The following is a 20,957-nucleotide window of genomic DNA, read 5'->3' as shown; positions in this document are numbered from 1 at the left end:
TTATCATAAGAACAAAATTCGCCTAAATACTTGCGACTGTTATACTATATATTTTTTGGAAAATTCAAGTAGGAAATAATTGCACTTTTTAGCAAAAAACAAACAAACAAACATGAAAAACCACTTTCTCACAGTAAAAATTACTAAGTAAATTACAGACGTATAACTGTTGCGATGTAAAATAGATTATGCACACAAACTTGGCTTACTTTTCAAAGTAACACAGCGTAGAGCTAATAGATTGCGTCGACGATCTTAGGAACACAATTGTATGAGTAACGTATTTAATAATAAAAGTATTAAGTTTTAGAAATAGTGTAAGAAAAGTGAAGACACATCATGACGTTAACAATGAAACAGTTTAAACTTAACCTCGAAACGTTAAACATCATTATGAACGCTGATGAGAATCAACGAAAAATTAACTTTCTTCTTAATAATGTGTAAATAAGAATGTGTTTCTTATGATGTATATCTACGCATGCGTTCGCAGTTGTATTATTTATGTTAACTTTGAATCATTTAGTGTTGATCTAGTAATACGTAAAGCAGAATTGCAAGGCTTAAGTTAATAATTGCACTTCAAGAACGGGACCGAAAATGTTTTTTTTTTCTTCTCTTCATTTTGTATTGATGGTAAAAATGGTTTTATGCTCGGCAGTCAGAACAGTCTCTCTCCTCCCGTATTTGTAAAATGTATGTTGCTTTTTCAAATAATATTTATTTATATTAATTAAGTACAGGTCTTACGTGTCTTACTTTATTTAATAACTTCATATAATTTTAGAGAAAGTTCATAATTTTGTTAGTTTTTAATTCTAATATCTGTCATATTTTACTGAAATCCGCTCATTAATTATTTATACGTGTAGTTCATAATATCTTGATCAATTCATAATAATATACTAACAACGACAGCTGATAGGCGCCATCGCTCAACTTAAAAACATAGAACTGTATTGCTCTGGCTTTTGCTAACTTTTCCCAAGCCAGTAGTACTTAACTACTCAAATACTTAACTTCATCCCATCTCAGTCCTTTTCATCAGTATCATTATCTATGAACCAAGAGCACACACACACATACACAACCGACAAGTTTTGTTATCTGGGAGGGGGGAGGATAGACACGAAATTAAGGGCGGGACCTTCATCACCCTTGAGGCTAAAAATAAATTCTTGCACATGCACAAAAGTCGAGAAGCCCCGCCTTCTGAAATCCAGGAAGGTGTGAAATAGATTCGTTGAGGCAGCGAAAGCTGGATGAAGCATCAAACAGTGAGTACAGTTTATGTTTTGTAATAAGACGATCAGGAAAATTATCTACACTTTTTACACAGTAGTCTGATACAATACTATACCACTTAAATACAGAAGTATCTTACGGTACTTATTTTGCCAGAACATAGTGTACTTTATAAAATATAGATATTGTTTTCATTACCAACTATATTGTATTTACAGCTAATATGATTAAACTTTTGCATTGGATAAAAGGAACCAGATCATAACGTTATATAGAAAAACGTTTTTGTCTTAAGTGTGCTGTTTGGTAACTACAAAAAAATACATATTTATCGTTTTTAACATATGTAAATAAACAAGTGGCATATGCATTCAGTGGTCAAGACTGTCTCTTTGCATGTATATGTTACTTTGTTTTTGAGAGGAGGGACAAACTGATGAGCAAATTCGTATATCTTAAAATAAGTAAATATTAGTTGTTTCTCGAGCCATTTTAGAAATTAAAATACTATTTTTAATACTATCTTGTAAAAGAAAATCAGTTGTGTAAAATGATTACACTAGAGTATAATGAGATTTTAACGAAAGACAACTAACTAAAGTATGAATATTTGTGAAACATTATCTGACGAATATGCAGAGCTTACCTTAGAATTGTAGCTTAGGATTAGCTCTACAACAAAACTTTCACGCAAAATTTAGTTTCTATCAGAGTTAATTACTTCAATATCTGTAATAAAAATGATGTATCACAGAGTTTTCACAAAGATGGGCCATATTTCTAAAGAACCTGAATATTAATTTAACTAATTAAATGCTACACTACAACTTCCTTAATAATGACCGACATTTTTCTACTATCCACTTGTTTAAAGGCCCGGCATGGTCATGCTTGAATCGCAATCTGAAGGTCGCGTGTTCAAATCCCCGTCCTACCGAATATGTTCACCCTTTAAGCCGTAGGAACGTTATAATGCACGGTCAATCCCACTATTAGTTGGTAAAAAAATATCCCAAGAATCGACGGTGAATGGCGATGACTTCCCTCTAGTCATTAAATGCAGATAGTCCTCGTGTAGCCTTGCGCGAAAGTCAAACCAAAATCTACTTTATGATATTTGAAGAAAGGCCTTTATTGTTGTCCACGTCCTATCTATTTAAATAGCGCCGTTTGAAGTAATACTGTTACTGTAGCTCTCGTGTTACTGAGTAATTTAACATATTTTAAATGTAAACATTTTTACTCAAGAACTATTTATTGATTGCATTTGATAAAATATTAAATCTGATGCCGCATGTTGTATACGTTTATTTAATATCATTTAAATAAATACCATTTTGATGTTTCATGTCACATTGCATCAAAAAATGATCAAACTTTGTGACTGTACTCTTATGTTTTACCCTCTATAATAATGTCATTTGTTCAAATAATGTAATGTGTCTTGTACTGACATAAATTTGCTTGCTGTCCTACATCTGGCACTTTGATTAACCTCCTTCGAACAAAGACTGTTCTGGTGCTGTCTCATGCTTTACACTCTAAAATTTTGTTTCATGCTAATATTTTAATTAACACTGTACTGTGATTACTACTCTTTGCTTTAAATTCATAAGTACTCATTTCAGAAGACAATGTACCTGCTTTACCTCAGAATCAAGGTGATCTTCAATGACTATTGTGATTGCTCCTCATTGCTCGAAACCCAAAATGAACAAATCATGTAATTGTTGTGAAACGCCTTAAATTTGGAATTGAAATAAAATATTACGATTTTTTTTTGTATCACATCATGGGAACAATAATTGTTTTGGCATTATCAGATGTTAGAGACCGCTTATTACGTTGTTTCACCAGAACTTTTAAACTTTTAATACAAACCCAAAATACCATAAAAACAAGGGTATTAAGTTATGTATGCTTAATAGTAATTAATAATCCATCCAAACTAAATTTTATTAGTGACATGTGATAATCTCTATAAATTATTCCTATTATAGAATATTTAATAAACATATAAGATAAATCACACTACTAGGATTCTATAATCCACATGAGCTGATTCTTATTTCTAAAATGTTATAGTCCGCATGAGCTAATTTTAGTAATAACAGTTAATAACACTTATTTGATAAAGTCACATTAATAAGATTTGATCCATATATATATAACAAAAATATCCTTTGCTTGTATACGAATTATCGACGAATAATTCACAGAAAGTTATTGATAATATTTCATGAAATATCTCTGTTTGAAAACAAGTATTAGTTAAAAGGCAACAAATCTGATATTAAGTCTGATCATTTTGATTAAGTTCAGACCTGAAACAGAATACTGCAATGGTTTGGTTTAAAAGAAAAAAAAATTTTACCCTGGGAGGAGGATTCAGATCTAAAGGGTTAACTTCCGAAAGATATGGTTACACTTTTCATGGTTTCATTAAATAAAGTATGTTATGAAATATCTTACAAACAGTTTGATATCTATATAAATGTAAGAGTATTTTTTGTTGTCTATAGAGGTTGGATCGATTTTCACCGAAATTGGTATCGAAGTTTACTGGGTCCATGCGAAGAGAACATAAATATTTTCACTCTTGTGTTTTTCACTTCTTATAGGCATTTTTTACAATTGCAACTTGTATGTCCTCTGTTAAAAAATTTTTAGTTAATCATGAATTTACAAGTTTGTTTTGTTTGTTTGTTTGTTTGTTTTGAATTTCGCACAAAGCTACTCGAGGGCTATCTGTGCTAGGCGTCCCTAATTTAGCAGTGTAAGACTAGAGGGAAGACAGCTAGTCATCACCACCCACCGCCAACTTTTGGGCTACTCTTTTACCAACGAATAGTGGGATTGACCGTAACATTATAACGCCCCCACGGCTGAAAGGGGATGCATGTTTGGCGCGATAAGGATGCGAACCCGCGACCCTCAGATTACGAGTCGCACGCCTTAACTCGCTTGGCCATGCCGGGCCTGAATTTACAAAACTTCCGTCCAAAGGACGGGTACTTCAGCTAGTTGAACAATATGATTATAATTAACAATATTGCTATAACTTATGTAATTATTATGTACAAAAAAAACACAAACATTTAACTTCTTATTTTTTAAATATCCTTACCTTAACTATTTATCTCATAAAATGTTAGTAACGTCACATAAATATTTGGTGCCACTACAAAAGTTATTACTAATAATAAAGATACTGCCAGAAACATTACAGACATTTTTGGTGACGTTACAGACACTGTTGGTAAGATTGCAGATATTTTCATGTGTGGCTATCAGCTGTGTCCACCGAGGGAAATCAAACCCCTGATTTTAGTGTTGTAAATTCGAAGGCTTGCTACTGTCCCAGTGGGGGACTGAGGTTTTTGACAACATTACAGACATTTCTGTAATATTACATGTCACACTGTTTAGGCATATTTAACTCTGCCTGTTACTTAAATCGACTTTTACCATTCTGTATTCGTTATATAAACTTGTATGGAAGTATAGAGGTTTATGTTATATTAGAAGATCAAGTCTAAAAACCGGCATGTAACCAGTGTGTTTGTGAGGTTTTCTTATAGCAAAGCCACATTGAGCTATCTGTTTAGCCCACCGAGGGGAATCAAACTTCTGATTTTAGCATTGTAAATCCGTAGACATACTGCTGTTCTAGCGGGGGGCATGTAACCAGTTCAACGTTGAACCTTGATGAATTGAAAACGTTTGATGATTTGTTTGTTTGGGATTAAGCACAAAACTACAAGGTGAGCTATCTATGCTCTGCCCACACGGGTATCGAAATCCGGTTCATGCCGCTGTGCCACTGGTGGACGCGTTTGACTAAGAAAACAAACTTTAAAAGTATTTAAAAGTATCTGAATCTATCCTCTAATGCTGTCATACTCAACTTGAACTCTGTTGGTATGAGAATATGTTTTTTAAACACTAACGAACAAGAAAATGAACAAAACGAAAGCAAACACTTGTACGTTATCACAAAAATCATGATGTTTAGAAATTCTAACATTCTGTGTTAATATCTGCCTGTTTCTGTTTGTTTTTAATATATAACTATTCCTTTATACTTTAGCACGTAAATTATAATTATAGCATGTGTGTGTGTTTCGTGGCCAACAGAAAAAAGCGTGAAATATAACCATCGTATTTAGATAAAGCGTGATCAATTGATTTATGTCAGTGTTATGTTTTTATACTGTAGTCTACGCTTTCTTATAAAATAAGTTCAGGTTCAGTTGAAAGATTAGAGCACCCAAACCGTGTATTCAAGGTTTCATGGTTCGCGAACCACTGATGCAGAAACACGCTCTAATATTTTGAGGTTTTTGGTATGTTATAAGCATCGCATAATAATAAAATTCATTATTGAAATATTGCTGTGGATGCACTATAAATGTGGCTGTCAGGAGTTGACGGTGAGCGTTTTTTACTAGCTGTCTTACCTCTAATCTGGCCTGGCATGGCCAAGCGCGTAAGGCGTGCGACTCGTAATCCAAGGGTCGCGGGTTCGCGTCCGCGTCGCGCTAAACATGCTCGCCCTCCCAGCCGTGGGGGTGTATAATGTGACGGTCAATCCCACTATTCGTTGGTAAAAGAGTAGCCCAAGAGTTGGCGGTGGGTGGTGATGACTAGCTGCCTTCCCTCTAGTCTTACACTGCTAAATTAGGGACGGCTAGCACAGATAGCCCTCGAGTAGCTTTGTGCGAAATTCCAAAACAAACAAACAAAACCTCTAATCTATTTATTCAAAGTTAGTAATGCATATATACAAATATTCTTTGTATCATTTGTGAAAAGATGTTAAAAGAAACAAAAAAAAATCGTCATTTCCCCCATCTCAAAGCCAGGTCTTGGAAGCAATTAGTTTTGCAAACAACTATTTTTTTAAAATAAACAAGTTTAAAATGTTCATATAGTTCGTATTTTTTCTATGGTTTTTGTAAAATAAACAAGATCCGGGGACTTGTTGTTTATATTATTTCGTCAAACTAGAATAACTCTGTCTTCTCGATAACCTTCAAGGATATAAGGCCGTGGCGACCACTATGATCACTTTGTAGGATTATAAACCCAGCGTTAGAGGATATAAGTAATGCTCTCCAGGTTAGCTTGATTGTGACTTGCTTAGTTATCAGAGGTAATGCTGCTTACAGTGTCAGTTGGTAGGGTAAAGAGCAGTTGATGGGTTTCGTGTCAGATCATAACTGGAGTTTTAAGTTTTACTACCTGCAGTTAAATTCCTTTCATTTAGTTTTTTCTTTTGTTTTGTTCAACGTTACTTAGGCAATTTTTTAACCTATTCATTAGTACAAACTGTGTTTTTCATGTAGTAAAATCATATTTTTCCTCTTATTCTACCCTGCTGATTCTATAAAACCATTAATGTAAAATCCATAAGGCAAATTTTATAATTTCCTTTTTAATGAAAAATACGTTTACGCGATATTTTTCCTTGGCAAAACTATTACAGTGAAATGTTTGAGCTGGATTTCCAATGCCTCACCAGGATTTCATTTTACTGAATAATTATACCTTCTTTGCTGTTTTGTCTTTCTTCATAGTTTTCGTTCCACCCAGTTGTCTACTACTCTTTCTTTCTGTTAGTGAACATCTGAGCTGTTTTCACTAATTCAGTATGTTTACACATCATAAGACCTACGGCAGAGACTAAAAGAGACAGTCAAAGGGTCAACTCAAGAATGAAATATCCACACTGAGTTTATATTTGAAAGCTGTAAATCACTTGGCGTTAAACGTTTTACCAAGAACAGCAAATGCCTTTGATCATTCATATTGTGGCTAAGTCTGGGGTATTACCATCTTCAGTGCATCAAAATTATTGATATATAACACACAGTAGTCAATGCTAGATAGATACCTTCACAATATACAACAATGAGACATAGCTTATAGCTGAATATTAGCAAAGATTAACAAACATCCTAATACAAGCAAAATCTGGTACCAGCAGAGAACTATATTTGATTGAGATTTATGTTATTTACACCAGGATTTACTTAAACATAGATGCAAAACTAAGCTTAAAATGAATGCAATTACAAGTGTGATATTTCATTCTAATAAGTCATAGCATACCTTTTACTTTAATGGAGTAGCAGAAGATAGCAGGTGTCACAGCACGACATTGAAATTGTCTAATCACGTAAAGCCAAAAACATGTTTGACTCTATCTTACAATTACTACCGTATCCTGAACAATTAAAACTGTCATCATTGACTTAGGCCCAAACACTGACATCCTAGATATGGGTTTACTGTAGAAGTTTATCTCAAGACAAACGAACTATGCCTCTGCGGTAATCAAACTTTGCTCTGAGCAGTGAACAGTACGTATGAACGTGGAATATAATAATATTATATTTTAATGAGCAGTCAGCTTTGAAAATACTAGTTGAAATGGTTATTTACATGGTGTAAAAACGAGGTGTAATTGGTAAAAGGTCAGCAGCACATGATTTCTAGTACACCTGCAAACTTGTGTGAGAATATGAAGGCAATATTTATAAAGAACTCAGGATCATTATGTCAGAACTGTTCATTATTTTTGTTGGATCATATAGCCATTTTCATAAGACTGACCTTATTTGTCACCACTTATATATCAAGGATGATATTTTTAAAGTATTAATCACAGAGCCGCATAAACATCGACCAGCTGATGAGAGTTCGTCAAAGAACTACCTGGGAATGACTGATAATTTGCAGTAATAATTGACATGAAAGGGCAAAATAGCTTTCTGTTTACTTTTGTCGGATGAACAGAACAATGCCTTTCATTTTCTTTATAAATAACTTAGTTCCGATATCAAAAAACAATGGCATCTGTCAACCTTTCTGTATAAAAGTTCAGATTCTAGTTAACTTCAACGTTCAGCATTACCAGTCTTGAGTGTGTTATCAAGTAGAAGTACATAAGTTAAAAACACTGGATTATATTGTTAATTTCACCGCCACTATATAAATAGAGGATTCGAGGAACGTTTCAATCAATTTTTATTTTCAAAACACGGTAATAGAGCCTTCATCTCCTATAACCCCTCCACGAGACAGTGGCATAACGACTTATAACACACAAAAATCTGGTTTCAATACCTGCAGTTGGCACAGCATAGATATTTAACACCAAACAAAACTCTTATCCCAATGGCAGAGGGGACCAGTCAGAACTTACCAGGATCAGTCAACATATTGCGTTTGGTATCCGGTAGAATGAAGGTACCAAATAGAAAAACATACCTTCTTCAGTCATCTGCCTACAGATCTTCGGATTGGCTATAGTAAAAGCAGCAACAAACACCATGTGTTTATCAAGTAGACAACAAATAAGTATCTAGCTAAAATTTACACCAAGTGGAGAAGGCGAGTTAGCTCGGAATATGGGTGCGTCTACGATTGCAATGTGGGAGAAGAAACCATGTGGAATTTTCAGAACTGAAGTGCAGGCAGACCACCGACAAATTATCTTACAGTGCTAAGAAGCTATGAGGCTATTCAAGAAGTTAATAGCAATGATCACAACAATAGGTATCATTCAGTAATGATCAACTGATTACCAGAATATCTAAATTTTAAACTACAGCTACAGCAATACATTTAAATACATATGTATTTTGTGTGATTTTGGTATTAAGTATATTTTGAGATTACCTACCGACCTGTTTCATTGAATTCATTGACAGCATGTATAGTTGTGTCTGATGTCCTTCTTATGTATCTTATCGTAATTACTTAGTTTTTGCTTAAAGATGGTTTGATTACACGTCTTATTTTTATTGATGTTTTTATGTTATATTATGGTATAATATTTATTTACCTTTGTAATTTTTATTTGGATTTCACAATCATTAGCCTAGGGTCATGATTTAATGAAACCACGATGAGTCTACGCTAAATTTTAATCTACTTAAACGTTAAATTTGTATTTAACGAAAGAAGAGTTAAACTGAGATTTTTTTTTGTAGTTCCAATTTAGAATATCCCGATATTCTGTACTCTTCTTTTGGTTCTCGTTATCATGTTACAGTCAATCCGTTAGTAAAAGAGTAGCCCAAGAGTTGGCGTGAGTGGTGATTACTAAATGCCTTTCCTCTAGTCTTACACTCCTAAACTAGGAACGGCTAGAGCAGATAGTCCTCGTGTAGCTTTGCGCGAAATTCAAATCAAACAAACAAACTTTTTGTGCTGGGTTGAACTGTTACATAAATATGAACATAAAATTAGTTATTTCTGTAGATGTTGTTAGCCTAAACTATCTCTGCCTGCTAACTGGTGACCACCATGTGAATTTTATGGTATCAATATTCAATAACGTAGGAGGACAGAATTATTACTCTCGGAGATCACTCCTTTTCCCGCGTCATTTGGGATTTTGAAGAGAATTTTCACCTCGACTTCAAAGGACTAGCACGGTCTAAGAGCAACTGCAGAGTTATGCACACCCACACACATGCAGATATATATTATATTATATTATATTAATTTAAAGTAATCTGATTTTCTTGCATATCTTTTGAGTTTCAATTTTTGCAGAATTTTATATTAAAGTTGATGAGGATTGCTATTTACTTATTTGAACAATATCCTAGAAAATTTAACCAATTAAAACAGTTAAAACATAGTAATATAAAATTTCGTCTGAAACTATATCAAAGACTCAGTGTGTAACTAAATCCCCCCCTCATATGTTTTGGCGGTGAGGTGCTCAACTTCTTATTTTGTGGGGAAATACTCACATGTGCTTTAAGTTCAAGGGTCAGTTATATTAGGACATCCCTTAAGTAATGTCCGATTTTAGGTTCAGAAAAAGGAAAAGGATTTTAAACGCTTTTAATGTTATTTGATAAATAATATATGTTCCATTATTATTAATTAATTCCTACCAATGATTCACATGCTCCTGAATGACACTTCTATAAAATTTTTGGGTTTGAAGGAAAAGAATGTAGGGAGGGTAGTTTTGACATCTTCATGTGTTGCAAGCTCTTTTCCATCAAGATAGTTCTGCAAACTGCGAAATAGATGATAATCAGATGGGGCAAGGTCTGGAGAATAAGGGGAATGTGGAAGTTTTCCCAGTCTAGCTCTTCAATCTTTGTAGATATGGTCCTTGCTGTATGAGGCTTTACATTATCCTGGCGTAACATGACACCTTTATGATTGAACAAAGCAGGCCTCTTTTATTTCACTGCAACATTCAAGCGTTCTAGCAATAGAAATCTGATGTAATCGTTACATTGAGTGACAGCAGCTCAAAGTGGATCACATCAAAAATATCCCAGGAAACGCTTAACAAGACTTACTTTGGGTGGAAGTCCATTTTGGCCTGTGCTTTAGCCAATTTACCTGCACTGAGCCATTGTCTGCGGCGCTTAACATTTTTATAATATAATTCAATTTTTATCTCCAGCCACTAACCTGTCCAAAAAGAGCAAGTTACGTTCACGAGAGTGCAGAGAAGTGCAAATGTCCACTCTTGCTTTAAAGTTGGCTTCTGTCAATTCATGGGGATCCATTTTCCAAGCTTTGATACTTTTCCAAGTTGTTGCAGATGACAGTGAACTGTTGAATGAGTTGAATTTAGCGTCTGTGCTAGTTCTTCAACTGTTACAGTTCAACTTCATCAAGTGCAACCAGCAGCACGTCATCATTGAACTCAGAAGAGCGATCTGAACCTTAAGCTGTAATCACCTGATCTGAACTTTTGAAAACACCTTCGACATTTTATTTCCTTGAGAGACTCTGCACAATAAACACCTTAAATGTTTCATGTAGTTTCTGCTGTATTATTGTTTTTTAAACCCATAAAACATTATATGCCTAACGTGCTCCTCAGACACATTTATCTTCATAAGGGTTTATTTGATCAATGATTTTTAAAAAGTGTAGTTGGATTAGTTTCTTTTATTTGTCTGAACATTTTTATACACATTCTAGTACATATTTTAGTCATTAAAACCTTCTACAAAGACATAAAGGATGAATTCTCTGTGAATTGTCTGCAAATGTCAGGATAGTTCTAGATGGTGCTTTGGTAGACGAACATCTTTTCCACATATGTAAGCAAACCACGCTAACTGGATTAACTCAATGTTTCAGAAGTCTGTCGATGATTGTAGACGCATGTGAACTAGATTTGTTCAATGTTTCTATCGACAGCTGTAGACGCATGTAACCTAGACTTGTTTTATTGTTGGTTGTAGACGTATGTGACCTAGACCTATCCAATGTTTCTATCGATAGCTTTAGACGTATGTGACCTAAAGTTGTTCATTGTTGTTATTGTTGGCTGTAGATGTATGTAACCCAGACTTGTTTTTATTGTTGGTTGTAGATGTATGTGACCTAGATCTATCCAATGTTTCTATCGATAGTTGTAGACGTACATGTATGTGACATGGACTTGTTCATTGTTGTTATTGTTGGCTATAGACGTATGTAACCTAGATTTGTTCAATGTTTCTATTGGTGGTTGGAGAGATATGCGATGACTCTTTCAGAGAGAAATATTCCTGCGTTTATTTGTTAATGATGTAGACTCAAGCAATCAAAACTTCAAAGAAAACAGTCTTCAACATTTTTGATGGAAGTTTAAGTCTGTAATGTACTTCTAATTTACAACTTAAACCAATCAGATCAAAATATCGTTGTGAGAAGCTGGGAACATATTTTTGGTTCCATTAAGAAGATGACAAATAAGGACTTGAATTTTACAAAAGCTTAAAATTTGACACACCTGCAGATACTCCTTGAAGTTAATGTCGAATTCCTAGAAAACTATTGCTAAAAAACTACAACTTAGAAATCTTCTTCAACCACCTATATTTTAGAATTTAGGTCGTCCGTTGTTTCTATAATGGACGTTTGCGCTTTCTGTTAACTTAAACATGCATTGAAAGTTTAAGAATTAAGACATCAGGTGGTTATGGAAACATTCACAAGAATGGAGTATGGCTGACACGAACTTTCTCTGCAGAAGCCTGACCTCATGGAAATTTTACTATAATTACTGTTCAAAAGCTGGATAATTTGATAACAGAATAAAATATAGTACTGATATGTCAAACTCAATCATTGTTTCCAAAAACTGCAAATTACCCTTCGAACTTCAGTATTAACTTTATGTAGTTCATCTTTTAACAAGTTTCTTAATATTGTTGTGGTATTTCTAAACAGATTTGTTTTGAAAACATTAAGATGATTTCAAATATATGAAAGCAAGCTTTAACTTATTTCAAAATAAGCTATAGGAAGACATTACAATTTAGTACATTTTTAACCGTATTTTACTGAAAGGTTAAGTAGGAAGCACTTTTCGAAATTGATTTAAAAATAAGCGATATTTGGTTTACACACAGTTAGATGATCATCAGAAATATAATGCATAAAAAATAAACATATTTTTTAAAGTTCCAACGCTTTTAACTTAAGATGGAAAAAGATAATTCTTTCAACTTGCGTTTGAAATAATTAATGTTTGATAATAACATGGCGTTACAGATGTTCCACAATTTTATCCATCATATTAACGAAATGGTGACTTTGCTTAAATATGAAAATAATAATTTTTCCTTTCAATTCAAGTATGGGGGGCCACGTTTTGTCCAGTGGTAAGTATGCTAGAGCCGTAAATTCAAAGATTCATATTCGGGGTCCGTTGCCGTAAAAAGGTGCTGTTTACTTTGGGTCCGAAACTGCGTTATGAGAGCGAAGGTCCAAGACTGGGTGTCGTTGACTAGCTAACTTTTCTATAATCTATCATTTAACATTTATGGATTGCGCTGCGCAGAATACTCTTGTGTAGTTTTTCGTAAAAACTTAAAAACAAACAAGGCAGTTAGACATCACTACATAATTCATATATTTTAGATTGTTAATTAAAATGTCATTTTCATGATTTGTTTGTAAGGTATACAAAATCATCTGTACATCACTAATAAGCATAAGTTATGGATCCCATACACGAGTTTATAATGTGAAAAACTTCCAAAATCAATTTGTCATACATTAAAATTGTTTAATAATCATTAAATAATAACCATTTACTTACATTTTGAAGACACGAAGTTCATAAAACGCAAAAAAAAGCTTGATTTCTGACTTTAACTTCTTGAAGCTAATGAAAAAACATGTAATACTATAAGCATGTTTACGTTATAGAATAATTATATCAGTTACTAAAATTGCCCATAAACTTTAGGCATGTATTCATTCTTAAATTAATCAACTTGCAGATGAGTGAAACGGGTATCGTTCATGACCTGTAAGGATATTACAGTAATTTTTGAGTTTGTGAATAGGAGCTTGAAATCACAAACTGGCATTTATCTATATAAATATAATAGTACTGTCCATCCATCTAACTACTTCTTACGGATTGGATGGATCTTCACCAATATTTTTATGGAGACTTATTAGATTCATGAAAGCGTATATGCTAATTTTAACTTTTGCATTTTGCAGTTTTTATGGACATTATTGTGTGTGTGTTTTTTTTCTTAAGTTACATATAAGGGAAGCAACTTTTCATGCCCTAAAATAAACTTTCATTAATCATGAATTTATATAACTTCCGTCCAGGAATGGCCAAGCGTATTAAGGCGTGCGACTCGTAATCTGAGGGTCGCGGGTTCGCATCCCCGTCGCGTCAAACATGCTCGCCCTTTCAGCCGTGGGGGCGTTATAATGTGACGATCAATCCCACTATTTGTTGGTAAAAGAGTAGCCCCAGAGTTGGCGGTGGGTGGTGATGACTAGTTGCCTTCCCTCTAGTCTTACACTGCTAAATTAGGGACGGCTAGCACAGATAGCCCTCGAGTTGCTTAGTGCGAAATTAAAAAACAACAACAAACCGTCCAGGAAACGGGTACTCCAACTCGTGGTAAATAAAGATATCAATTCGTTTGTAAAAAAAATCGACATGAAGACGAAAAAAATAAATATTTTAGCTTAAAAAAAACCTGAATCCTAGATATTATGACACTTTAAAATAATTTGCTCAACGAATTCGTTATTTTGAAAATTATGAGATATTTAATACGTTTCAGTTACTATTACTCAAACGTAAAAAATACCATTTTGTTCTTTTCACAAGTAGTAACGTTTTAAGGCTTTAGCTCTTTTAGAAAGTTTAAAAACATTTGCTCTTTCACAGCCACTTTTCGAAAATAATTTAAAACATTTTTTTTAAGTGTATGATTCGTATATTTAAAAGCGATTCCATCAAAAACGTTTGTGTTGTGGTGCATTTGAAAATTGTCAAAACCTATTAATTGTCATTATCCTTAAATAATTTTATTGACATAAACCGTGAAGTTTAATTTTCTACAGATTAGACATTTAGATAAACCGTGAAGTTTAATTTACTACAGATTAACACGTGTTCAGATATTCACGAAAAATGCGTGAAAGTTTAATTTTAGAGAAATAGTCGAAAGCAATTTCTAAATACTAAAGTGAAAACAAAAACTTAAGTCAGTTTCGTTCATGTATATTATGTTCCTCAAACTGAAAATGAAACTTAATTCACTTTCTTTATGACCCTTTATATAAATAGGAAACTACATAATATATCTATTTTTTGTTGTTAAGATATAATAATCTTCGACTAAAATAATAAACTGTATAACGCATCGAATTAATTCTTTCTTATGTATTATAATATCTGAAATAAATAGAAAATAAAATAACATGTCTAATTTTTGTTTTTAGCGTATACTAACTAAATTTGAAATTACATAACAAATACAGCTCTTTCCTATTAATTTATTACAATCTTTGAGCAAATTATATTTTAATAATTAAATAAAAATACATTGTATTCCTTCTATTTTTTTAATCTGAGAGTCGCGGGTTCAAATCACCGTCACACCAAACACGCTCGCTCTTTCAGCTGTGGTGTCGTTATAAAGTGACGGTCAATCCCACTATACGTTGATAAAAGAGTAGCTCAAGAGTTGGCAGTGTTTGGTGATGGCTAGCTGCCTTCCCTCTACTTTTACACTGTTAAAATAGGAATGGCTAGTGGAGATAGCTCTCGAGTAGCTTTGCTCGAAATTCAAACCAAACCAAACCTTCTATTTTTATACGATTATTCAACATGTTAAATAATTTCTTCATTGTGTGTTATCATTACTATTATCCATTATCTAATTAATACATGGAATGAACATGACATCAAATTCATTCGTGGTAAGTGTAAGAGCAGTATTTTGTACACAGGCATCCTTGTATTTTCTTTGCCTAGTTGAACTGGATATATAGTTCAAAAGGACAAAATTTCAGCTGTTCACTTTATTTAAAATATCGGATTTTTAATTTGAAATTGGACATGAAAATATATCAAAGTCGAAAATACAATTTCTCTAATCACGTCTTCGCGTGGTTGATGTTTTAGAACAATTTTATATCGTAAGCATTTTTAACAACAACTAGTACTGATATTCAGACAATTCGAAGTCGAAATGCTTTTTAAAAAAAATTATTAATACACAGTAATTACAACAATTATAAAAACAATGAGAGGAAATAGTCTCATAGACTGTTTGTATTACATTTACAATTCATAAATTAATTTTCAAATGCCCTTTTTGTCACTATAGAAACAGCAAACACGATACATCCTGCACTGATATCAAATTAATTTTAAAATTTTAAGTCGAAATTATAACAGCTTTACTTCAGCAAACTGTAAAAAAGTAAAATTGAACTCAAATTGTGAAACGTTGCCGTTTCCCATGAGGAAGCCACCATTAAACCTGCAGAAAACAGTGCCTCTTATTTTTTTAATCTGCTATAAAATTATTTTAGTACACATTTGTTTGATGTCTACTAAATACTTTAACATTCTATTAAGCTCATGGCACCGAGTTTTCTTCATCTGATTATGGAGTATTGGATGGCATCTATTATCTAGAAATATAAAACGGCAAGCTGCATTTCAAACAGGACAAACGAAGGCCATTCATCCTATATTTATTCACCATATTTTTTGTATTTTAGTGAACTTGTTTATTTGTCCACAAACTCTTTTTCAAAGTTTGAAGATAGCAGAATAAAACTTAGTAGGCGGACTAAGGATGGCCTGGGAGTGGCCACTTTCTCTATATAGCTTAATTCCTTAATTAAAACAACTGATTGTTGTAAAAGTGGCCACTTTCTCTATATAGCTTAATTCCTTCTACCAAGTGGTACCAAGGGAACTTAAAATGCTCCCTGAAAGTCATCCATGCATAAAAGGATCTATAATAGTTTTTAAGGGTAACTGAAATTGAATCTGGCATCAGATTTTTTGTTCCTAACACCAATCTGGATCTTAGAGGCACCTTGTTTGAAAATGTTTTATACCATCACTCACAAACCAAGGCAATCAAGTATGACACAAGTACTTAGGTATTACGGGGGGGGAGGAATATAACGGCGTTTGTTTTTGGTTACGGACCCTCTTAAGGTAGCTATAAAACTAACTGGGGACAATGGAGGAGCTTAGTTGACACATTGCGTTCTCATCGAATCATAAAGGACCTTTAAACCCCCTAACGGAACACGGGTGTCTTGTACTAGAGTAAACAAATTGTAAAAATATCGTTAAAATTAATAATATTCCTCTGTACAGTAACAACCTTCAGATAAAGTTAAAACAAAGGGACTAAAATCAGATTATTATTTAATGATCTATGTTACAAGTAATTTATAATATGTAGTTATAATTAATATATTGTAAGTTGGAGTTTACTCACATTCTCGCCCTTTCAGCCGTGGAGACGTTATAATATGACGATCACTATTCGTTTATAAAGGAGTAGTCCAAGAGTTGGCGGTGAGTGATGATGACTAACTGCTTTTCCCTTAGCCTTTCGCTGCTAAAATGGAGATGGTTAGCGCAGATATCTCTCATGTAGCTTTACGCGAAATTCAAAATTTTGAAGTTTTCTTTAAACTGTAGCTACTAATCTCAGAAAAGGAATAATAACCTTTTATTAAAATAATAATATAATAAGCTGTTTCTTTGTTTTAAGGTTAAGCTACACAATAGGCTATCTTTACTCTGCCCAACACGGGTATCTAAACCCGGTTTTTAGCATTGTAGGTCCGCAGACATACCGCTGAACCACTGGGGAGCAATATAATAAGATGATTATAAAAAACACTGAAAAGAGAGATGAAAATGTTTTTTATTCTTCTATATAGATGACTGAGATGTAAAGTTTGTTTGTTTTTTCTTTAATTTCGCACAAAGCTACTCAAGGGCTGTCTGCGCTAGCCGTCCCTAATTTAGCAGTGTAAGACTAGAAGGAAGGCAGCTAGTTATCACCACCCACCGCCAATTCTTGGCCTACTCTTTTACTAAGGAATAGTGGGAGTGACCGCACATTATAACGCCTCCACGGCTAAAAAGGCGAGAGTATTAGGTGCGGTGGGGATTCGAACCCGCGACCCTCAGATTACGAGTCAAACGCCTTAACCCACCTGAACATGCTGGGTCAGATGTAAAGTAATTTGCTTGACTGACTAAGTTAGAATATTATGATACAAATACAACATTTAATTTTCAATCAACCTCAGATCGAAGTATAGATGAACATTGCATTAAAATCATTTTGGCTAACATAATACAAACAGAAGGTTTAACTTCGAGTCAGCATGGGTTTAGAGCTTTGTTATAAACCTATATGTGATCAGTAAAACCAGACACTCCTCTTAACTTTTAGTCGGCATGGTTTAGTGTTGCATTATAAAGCTCAAACAAACTTTTAACCTTCAGTCAGCGTTACATTATAGGCGTACCTGCTCTGAGCAAAAACAAACACATTGTTTACCCTTCAGTCATTAGCGCTACATTATAAACCTATCTGTGATCAACTAAAACAAACCAACCGTTTAACATTCGGTCATTAGAGTTACGTTATAGACATAGTTGTTCTCAGCTAAAACAAACACAGTGTCCAACCTTCAGTCATTGGCATAACATTATAAACCTGCCTCTGTGATCAGCTAAAACAAATACATCGTTCAATCTTTGGTCACTAAGCGCGCTACATTATAACCCTGACTTTGTGATCAGCTAAAGCAAACACAATGTTTTCACTTCAGTCACCGTGAATCGAGACAACATTATAAACCTGCCTCTGTGATCAGCTAAAACAAATACATCGTTCAATCTTTGGTCACTAAGCGCGCTACATTATAACCCTGACTTTGTGATCAGCTAAAGCAAACACAATGTTTTCACTTCAGTCACCGTGAATCGAGACAACATTATAAACCTAGCTGTGATCAACTGAAACAAACGAAATGTTTCACTTTCAAGCAGCATGGTTTATAGTTACGTTATTTAACGTTTCTGTTATTAACTAAAACAAAAATACCATTTAAACTTCAGTACGTATGCGTTAGGACTACATTACAAACGTATCCGCAATAAGTTAAAACAAACAACGTTTTGCCTCTATCCTATCAGGCATGAATATTTGACTCTAATCACCTCATCTGACAAATTCGGCAACACTCGTCAGTAAGACATTTTTTTAAAAAGTAGATAATAAAGTATTAAATACGAGAAGAGAAATAAACTACGTATATGTCTTACGTTTCGGTAAAATATTCAGTTATTTTTTTGTCTTCGTGTATTGTAGTACAGGCAGCGATAAAAAAAATCTTAATCACCCTTGATAAGAATTTAAGAATACACTGAACACCCAATCATGTCGTTCATGAAATATTGTATGTAAGTGTATAAATATATACTTGCCAGATTCGTTCCATATACTTCATTCGTAGAGATATGACGTCAGAAGAAACGTATGTTTTTCAGCTTATCTGGTCTTCGCCCACTGAAATGGAAATATGTGAGTAATGAAGCGGATTACTCATTTGAAGACCAAGTGTCAGTGGATGGTTAGACCATGCTTTCCATACACTTTTCTTCACAGTCTTCCGTGCGACATGTCAGCATGACTAGCTCAGCGAACGTGCTCAGCATCTGTCCGGCATGTTACTGCCGACCTAACGTATAGCCGGTGCTGTTGTTGAAGTGAATACAAATGACTTGTGTGGGAACAGAAAACATTGGTGATAAATATACGAAAGTGCGTATGCCAGCGTGTGTTTTCTCGTATAATTCCTCCAAATTTATTCAACCTACTATTCCTGTACGAAATTTAAACAATTTGTGTCCAATGTTATTACGTTAGTACAGATAAGACTAAAAAAAACAAAAACGAAACCATATTTAACAATACTATATTTTTAAAAATTTCTTGTTGAAATGCAATCTTAGTGGTCACTAATCTTAAACAAAAGAAAGGTCAGCAACAGTGCAAGGTTTAGCACTATTAGCTGTTTACAAAACTCCAGTTCTTGGCTTAGAAAGTACTTTAAGTTGTTATCTGTGTATCATTGCTTCCATCTTATATAGAACCAAGACTGAAATTATTAAGATAGAAAATATTGCAAGTACTCTCGCTTTATGTAGAATCAAGACTGTAGTTTTTATACCGAATACATACTAATAACGACTGAAGTATTATTATGTCGATAGAAGTATTGCGAAAATTATACATCCTTGAAATATGTACATTAGTTGATATATCGTTGAGGTATTGTTGCGTATCAGTGGATAAGTTTACGCATCTGTATTCCGAAACTATAAGTTATTGTAGTACTGATTTCACTGCATTTATTGAACTCATTCTGATTCTTATTGTTGCAACTGATGTTGATAAGTGCATTGCGGCTAGTTTAAATTAGTTTTTTAATGTGCATATCAGTACATTTACAATCAATATATTAACTGCTTGTTTATTATGTATGTCAATTACTTAAACTAATAATGTAACATACTGTTAAATTAGTACTTACATTGTTACGCGTATTCTCATTACTGTTGCTCTGGTAGGATATTTTTGGTATGGGAATCGCTCACTTTGTAACATATTTGAAGCCGGTATTACGAATGTTGGTCATATAGATTTTAACCCAACTTTTTGGCATTTTTCCTATCATTAGATACAAACTGTTATGAGCAATACAAGTCGGATGCAAATTACTCGTGCTGTCGCAAGTATTACATTTTAAATGAATATTTAATATTCAAATAATCACATAAACAAAAACGATGCAACCACTTATTTCATCCCGGCATTATGAATATTTCTATGTTTATTACTCTAACCCTGTAAGTCAGTGTTTAAAACAGACATTTATTGTAGTTTTGTTCCTGAGCTTGGAAAATGCATTAGAAATAGTGTATGTTGTGTAAGACCGCATGATGTCACCAGTATCTCTATACAAAGACACATAACTTGTTTGTTTGTTGTTGTTTTTTTGGAATTTCGCACAAAGCTACTCGAGGGCTATCTGTGCTAGCCGTCCCTAATTTAGCAGTGTAAGACTAGAGGGAAGACAGCTAGTCATCACCACCCACCGCCAACTCTTGGGCTACTCTTTTACTAACGAATAGTGGGATTGACCGTCACGTTAGAACGCCTCCACGGCTGAGAGGGCGAACATGTTTGGCGCGATGGGGATGCGAACCCGCGACCCTCAGATTACGAGTCGCACGCCTTAACAGGCCTGGCCATGCCGGGCCGAAACATAGTTAATTATGTCCATGCATTTAACATAACACTGTGTAGTGTATAATTTAACGCTGATACTAGCACACAGGCCTGCAAATA

The 20,957-nt window shown here is 33.9% G+C and overlaps 1 long non-coding RNA gene across 1 annotated transcript in view; it reads left to right on the top strand.

Moving 5' to 3' along the window:
- The first annotated feature begins 1,233 nt into the window (after positions 1 to 1,233).
- LOC143228053 (uncharacterized) overlaps positions 1,234 to 20,957 on the top strand; it is a 58,564-nt gene continuing 38,840 nt past the window's right edge. Inside the window, exon 1 of the long non-coding RNA XR_013015165.1 lies at positions 1,234 to 1,277. This is a non-coding gene — a long non-coding RNA (uncharacterized LOC143228053). The remainder of the gene's footprint in view (positions 1,278 to 20,957) is intronic.

The sequence above is a fragment of the Tachypleus tridentatus genome, chromosome 10 (genome assembly GCF_004210375.1).
Source record: "Tachypleus tridentatus isolate NWPU-2018 chromosome 10, ASM421037v1, whole genome shotgun sequence".
Lineage (NCBI taxonomy): Eukaryota > Metazoa > Arthropoda > Merostomata > Xiphosura > Limulidae > Tachypleus > Tachypleus tridentatus.
Note: the sequence above shows the minus strand (reverse complement) of the source record. Positions and strands in the feature narration are given on the sequence as shown.